Genomic DNA, 7,019 nt, shown 5'->3' with positions numbered 1-7,019 from the left:
ATATACATGCAGGATTTTTTTGACAGAACGGCGAGTAGGGAATGAGCTCACTGCTGAACGACACGAGAATTTTTCACGCCTATCAGTCTTAATAATAATAGGTCTTTAATAGATCTATCTGTCTTCTTCACTCTGATAGTGTCTTTGTGCCGTTCTAATGAATAGATGCGACGTGGGCTGATATTCAAGTCAACGTTCGTACCGTCTTTTCCAAAAGTAACCAGGCTGCAGGGTTTTCTTCTCAACCGTGTTTGGAGCCCTTGATTTATTTCAAAAAGCAAAAGATGGTCTTTAGAGATAAGAGTGAAGGGCTTTTTCCCGCACAGGTGATAATTAATTTGGCATGTCCTGTAAAACGCTTAACTACAGGGCTAAGCGAGTAAATCGGGCAGCCTGGCTACTTTTGGCAAGGAGGGTACATGTAAGTGCCGCTACTGCTGAATGCCCCTTTTGGTACGATATATCGGGTATAACCTCATACACCGTATGCCATACCATGCCGCGAAAGACGCCTTTTACAAGAATGAGGGCGAGAGAGGGTAGACAACGCCCTGTAATATGACTATTTAGAGGTCTGAACTATACAGATAAAAATTCGGTTTCGGTTTATTGTAACTAGGACCAAAATAACTACGGCGTTCCATTCCGCTGAAATAGTCTACCTCTTTGACTTTAGATGCAGCACAGACTAACAAGCTTTTTGAGGGGTTGATTTGTGGGTCAAGTTTTGAGGCTTGATGGATAGGGTGGTCGCAATTTCGACAAGAAAGCAAACCGGTTTATAAGGGCATGTGACGCCACGGGAGGGTGTTGCGCTCGCTGTAATATATGTAGTAGTCATACTTTTATGCTATATATAGCCCGCAATTTATACATAATCTCAACCTCTTGCGATAACGCTGCATAAATATATCAGAATTTCAAAAAAAAAAATAAATATTTTTTTTTGTATCATTCACTATCTTGATCAGCTAGCGCGGTAAGTCTCTTTGCCGTGGCATAGGTAAAGAGAATGTTTTTATGCTGTGTAACCTTCCTGAAAATTGTTTCTTACGGATGCGTGACTTGAGCATTTAGATTAGTTTAGTTTGTCGGGTTTAACGTCCCAAAGCGACTCAGGCTATGAGAGACGCCGTAGTGGAGGACTCCGGAAATTTCTACCACCTGGAGTTCAACGTGCAGACATCGCACAGCGCACGGGTGCCTTGCTTTTCGCCTCCATCGAAAACCGGCGGCCCGGCGGGGTTCGGTCCCGCATCTTTGGGAGCAGCAGTCGAGCGCCATAACCACTGCAACCACCACGGCGGGGTGACTTCGGCGGGGTGACTTGAGTGTACCGACCAAATTGTGTAACATTTTTGAACCACACACACACACACACACACACACACGCACGCACGCACGCACGCACACACGCACGCACACACACACACACACACACACACACACACACACACGCACGCACACACACACACACACACACACACACACACACACACACACGCACGCACGCACGTACGCACGCACACACACGCACGCACACGCACACGCGCACACACAGTGCACGTTAAAGAACGGCGTCTCTCATAACCTGAGTCGCTTTGGGACGTTAAACACCGCCCCCCCCCCCCCTCCACACACACACATGCATATATATATATCAGTTCAGTTCAGTCGTTCAGTCGTGTCCGACTCTTCGTGACCCTATGGACCATACCATATCATGATCGCCACGCTTTCCGGTCTCTCACTGTCTTCCTAACATCACATAACTTCATCTGCAGTGCCTCGAGGATGCCATCTAACCATCGCGTTCACTGCCTACCCCTTCTCCGGTGACCCTCAACCTTTCCCAACATCAAATCTTTCTCCAGCGACTCCTCAGAGATCTTTCTCATCAGATAACCAAAGTACCTGAGCTTTAACTTTAGAATTTGACCCTCCAATGAACAGTCAGGGTTTATGGTCGACAATATCGACTGACTTGATCTTCTGGCAGTCCAAGGAACTCTCAAGAGTCTCCGCCAGCACCACAATTCAAACGCGTCAATTCTTCTGCGGTCAGCCTTCGTCACAGTCCAACTCTCGCATCCATACATCACCATAGCATGAGTTATGCGGATCTTGGTTGGTAGTCTGTCTCTGCTCTTTACTAGGCGGTCAAGGCTACCCATGCCTCTCTTTCCCAGAAGCAGGCGTCTCCTAATTTCACGGCTGCAGTCTCCTTCCGGGGTAATCTTGGAGTGCAAGAAGAGTAAATCTGTCACAGCTTCCATTTCTTGTCTATTCTCCAGGACTTTACAGCACAAGACGCCATGATCTTTGTCATTTTAATGTTGAGTTTATGCCCAAACTTCTCACTCTTTTCTTGTATGCTCATCAGAAGTCTTGTCCGGTGCAGTGGTAAGACGCCCGACTACTGTTCCGGAGTACCCGGGTTCGAACCCGACCTCGGCGGCTGCGTTTCGATGGAGGCGAAACGAAGAGGCGTCCGTGTGCTGTGCGATGTCAGCGCACGTTAAAGATCCCCAGGTTGTCGAAATTACTCCGCAGCACTCCACTACGGCTCCTCTTTCTCTTTTTCCACTTTCACTCCCACCTTCCTCCCTTCCCTTACGGTGCGGTTGAGGTGTCCACAGAAATCAAGTGAGGCAGTTAGCACACCTTTCCCTTCCTATAAATAAATCAGTTTTTTTTTTTTGCCCCGCCGGGGTGGTACAGTGGTAAGACGCCCAACTACTGTGCCGGATTACCCGGGTTCAAACCCGACCTCGGCGGCTGCGTTTCGATGGAGACGAAACAGAGGCGTCCGTGTGCTGTGCGATGTTAGTGCATGTTAAAGATCCCCAGGTGGTCGAAATTACGTCGTAGCCCTCCACTACGGCTCCTCTTTCTCTTTTTCCACTTTCACTCCCACCTTCCTCCCTTCCCTTACGGTGCGGTTGAGGTGTCCATAGAAATCAAGTGAGGCAGTTACCACACCTTTTCCTTCCTATAAATCAACCAATCTTGAGTTCCACTTCACTTTCTGCCATTTAAGTGGTATCATCAGATATATATATATATATATATATATATATATATACTCTCTCTCTTTATATATATATATATATATATATATATATATATATATATATATATATATATATATATATATATATAAAGAGAGAGAGAGAGGCAAAAGTGGGATTCTTTGGTCTTTGGGTTTGTTTAGGTAATTATTAGAACGAATAACATTAATAATTGGATAATGGAAAAGACGTCTGTCACACTTGTTCTGTACACTTTAACCGCGCCGTAAAGGAAAGTAGGAAGAGGGGAGCGAAAGTGGAAAGAGAGAAAGGGGGCCGTAGTGGAGGGCTCCGTAGTAATTTCGACCGCCTGGGCATCTTTAGCGTGCACTGACATCACACAGCACACGGATGCCTCTTCGTTTCGCCTCCATCGTTTACAGGGAAGTAAAGGCCCAGTATGTGTCACTTGCGGAAGGGAAACTAGTTGGTATGTCGAAAAAAATTAATGACGGCCTAGCTCTACTATGCCTGGATGCACGTAGCGAAAAGCAGTAACTACCTCGGGATCAGAAGTTTTCTCCAGTTTTCTGCGCCGTTCGCCAGCAGCTAAACTCTCCTTGGCTTCCATGTCGAGTGCGTCTAAGTAGGCTCCCTACTCGCGGAAGGCAAAAAGCGCCGCCCGGCGGCGTTGGAGCGCACTCGTTCCTGCTTGGTTCTCATAGCTGATGGCAGATGGGTGACGTCACATCTTTGACGTCACCCTAAATAAGTGACTACTATTTTAGACTTTGGTACTTTCAAATTGCGCGCCAAACGCAGTATTTGTCACTCGCGGAATCCCGCTATCATCCTCACGGTAGACAAGTGGAATTATGAAGAGCGTTTTATGACTCTGGGCGTGGCACAGCGTAAAGCGCTCGGCTGGGGATCCAAGGGATGGAGGTTCGATTCCCGACTTTTTTTTCTAATGAGGAGGAGTCTCACACCTCTTAGCCGTTGCTAAGCAACGCTCGTTAAGCAAATAGCTGGCACTGCGCGTGACGTCACTTGGTTTCGCGCATGCGCAGAATATGGCTTTTGCAGCATACGGCCCACGCGAAGCTTGGCTCCGACCCTCGTAGTGAAGCTTTGCGCTCCAAAATAGTGGTACTATCGGATAGAGCATCAAGGAAAAAAGTGCACGTGTCAAAATAAGTTTGTGCTGGTTAATTAAGTAATCAATTAGAGACAATTAAATAGTTTTACAGGAAAGGAAAAGCCCAGTATCTATCACTTGCGGAATCTCGCTGGCACATCTCGCGAACAACACAGCAACGCTTATGCTTACGCAGGTCTCCAGTGCAGATTCCGTAGTGATCTAGGAATTTTTTTTTTTTGTCATTTTGAACTTGCACACTTGGTCGCCATTGTAGTACTTTATGGAACGACACAAACCACGGAAGCGGGCCAATAAATGCTTGCTTCCTGGAAACGCTGATAAAGTCTGTTTACTGTCGAAGACCGCATATGCAAGCAAACTAATGCCACGTACTCTTACACGAGCACAAATACACGTACAGAAGATAAGACGGTATGTTTTGCTAATAACCCAGTGCTAGGCAAGCAGTTACCGGACATCACTGAGCTGCACGCTCTGAGCTACAGCTAGTTACCGTTAACACTCATTTAGTCAATTCTTCAGGAAACACCCTCTGCAATAAAATGCAAATATATATGTCCACTAACAGCTGTTCACATTGCAACCACAATGTTCAATACATGCTGTGCATGCGATTGCTGTATATGTTCATATTTATTTTATGTGGCAAATTTTCTACACTGTCTATACCTTCATGTACATTACCATTCAAAATTGATTGATTGAATGTCCTTTATTGAATGGGAAGGCTCATGGCCATGGATGGGGATAAAGGGGAGCAGACAGAATCTTTATTGTTTAGGTCGTCACACAAATCACATTGCTCTAATCAGGCCACTAAGCAAGCCATACTTGGCAAATATCTGTGTGTTGCTAAGATCAAAGTGTAGTATCTGTTCTTAAGAGCTTAATATCTGTTACGGGTTCTAATTCAAAATTGTAGATATCATAATCATGAACTGTCAAATTTTATTCTGTATGTAAATACTGACCTGTGATGTATTTGTTCATTAGGATGTATTTAATGTGCACTTTCCGTTGTTGTTAATCATATGCAATTCCTGTTTTGGTTATTTGTCGCCGCTCATGTGAATGTCTAATAAAACTTTTTCTAAACACAAATGGGCTCTCTGTGGAAACATTTTCCAGCCAGTTTTCGAAGAGGGTGAATAATTTTGATCCCAAAACGTGAGCATGGGCCATCTCATCCAGAAGAGTGAAGGCCGATCACCCTTCTAAACATTGACTACAAGGCTCTCGCAGTCATCGGGGTTCGGCGCTTGAGGGGTGTGATGGCCTCCCTTAATGGTATTCATCAGGTGTGCTCTGTTCCTGGCAGGGAAATACATAGGTTGTCGTATGCCACTCGAGACATTATTGATTACACACAAAGATGTACGCTTAGCTAGTGGCATCCTTGTTTTTTTAGACCACGAAAAAGCTTTTGACCGGCTAGAACATGGTTACATATTCGGCGTTCTGGATGCTTTTCAGTTTCCGCAAAATTACATGTGTTTAATGAATAGCATGTATGATGGCATTCAAAGCACACTGGCGATAGATAGGTGGGAAAGCGCCCCTTTCCCTGTGACCCGCGGTGTCCGGCAAGGTTGTCCCCTCTCTCCTCTTTTGTTTGCTCTCAGCTTAGAGCCTTATCTGAGGGCAATAATTGCAGACCAAAATATCCGTGGCCTCCCTCTCTTAGGCTGTCAGACGCTGCGTGTGACTGCTTACGCGGATGATATTACGTTGCATCTACGTGATGAAGCGAGCCTGCTGCGCTGCCTTCATCTTTTTGACAGATACGGCAAGGTGTCTGGGGCTGCTCTCGATTTTGAAAAAAGTGAATATCTTTTAATTGGCAAGCCAGAAGCGCGCCTTAATGGTGGTGCCCTACCAATTACGCACAGCGACACCATCCGCGCACTTGGCATTGATTATGAGGCGCGTGGGATAGCAGATTCGGTGTGGACTACCGTCTTAAACGAGGTGCGCAGCAAGGTGACTACAGCCAGTGCCTTTGAACTACCCATGTTGGAGAAACGCTACCTTGTCCACGCTGTTTTCTGCGGGCGAATATGGTACCTCGCACATGTAACGCATCCACCTCTCAGAATTTTGCGTTCCCTTCAGTTTCTTGTAAGTTCATTTTTTTGGGCAGGTCGCACGGAACTAGTATGTCGTGCGGCACTCGGCCGTTCGAAGGGTGGGTTTGCCTTCCCTTCTTTGTCAGTCTGCTGTCGGCTGCTGGCTCTACGCTACCTTCTTCGTTTGCTGCAGGGTGATGAGTGTCCAGTACGGGTGCTTGCCTCCTACTTTTTAGGCATAAGTGTGAGGGAACTTCTCCCTGACATACCAGTCAACAGGGGACCTCAGGCTTTCCGTATGCCTGCTTGTGCATGTTTTAGGTTTGAAAAGTTTTTGAAATTGAAAGGTTTTTGTCAATAATAAAACGAAACAAAGTTGACTCTGACAATCTGCACATCACCAGGAAAATTGGACAAAAAACGTGTTCACTTTTTTCATAACAGTATGGAGGGCATACCGAAAAAAATGCGACAGCATGAATGCAGCCATATTCTTTTTTATTCGTGTATGGTGGCATTTCGTCGCCACGCCCGCCATGTGAGCCCTGACTTAGACATCTCGGCGAACAGAGTAGTGTAGTCAGTGGGAACGTTACTACTCCCGCTGGTGCCTGCGGAACGTAGGTGAAGGGCGGATTCCACTTGTTGGTTACCACTCACAGCGTCGTTTCTGCCAGGGCATTTACGTGACTTTATGTGGGTTTTGGAGCGTGGGGTTTTGCCTACACAAGATCGGCTGCAACGATGGGACATTGTGCGGACAGCGCAGGGCCCCAACCG

General features: G+C 46.3%; 1 pseudogene; it reads left to right on the top strand.

The window, feature by feature from the left end:
- The first annotated feature begins 5,011 nt into the window (after positions 1-5,011).
- Positions 5,012-5,116, top strand: LOC146186587 (U2 spliceosomal RNA; annotated as a pseudogene).
- The last annotated feature ends 1,903 nt before the right edge of the window (positions 5,117-7,019 follow it).

The sequence above is a fragment of the Amblyomma maculatum genome, chromosome 6 (assembly GCF_055883805.1).
Source record: "Amblyomma maculatum isolate TAMU_Amacu chromosome 6, ASM5588380v1, whole genome shotgun sequence".
NCBI lineage: Eukaryota > Metazoa > Arthropoda > Arachnida > Ixodida > Ixodidae > Amblyomma > Amblyomma maculatum.
The sequence above is the reverse complement of the archived record's forward strand: the minus strand, read 5'-3'. Positions and strand labels throughout refer to the sequence as shown.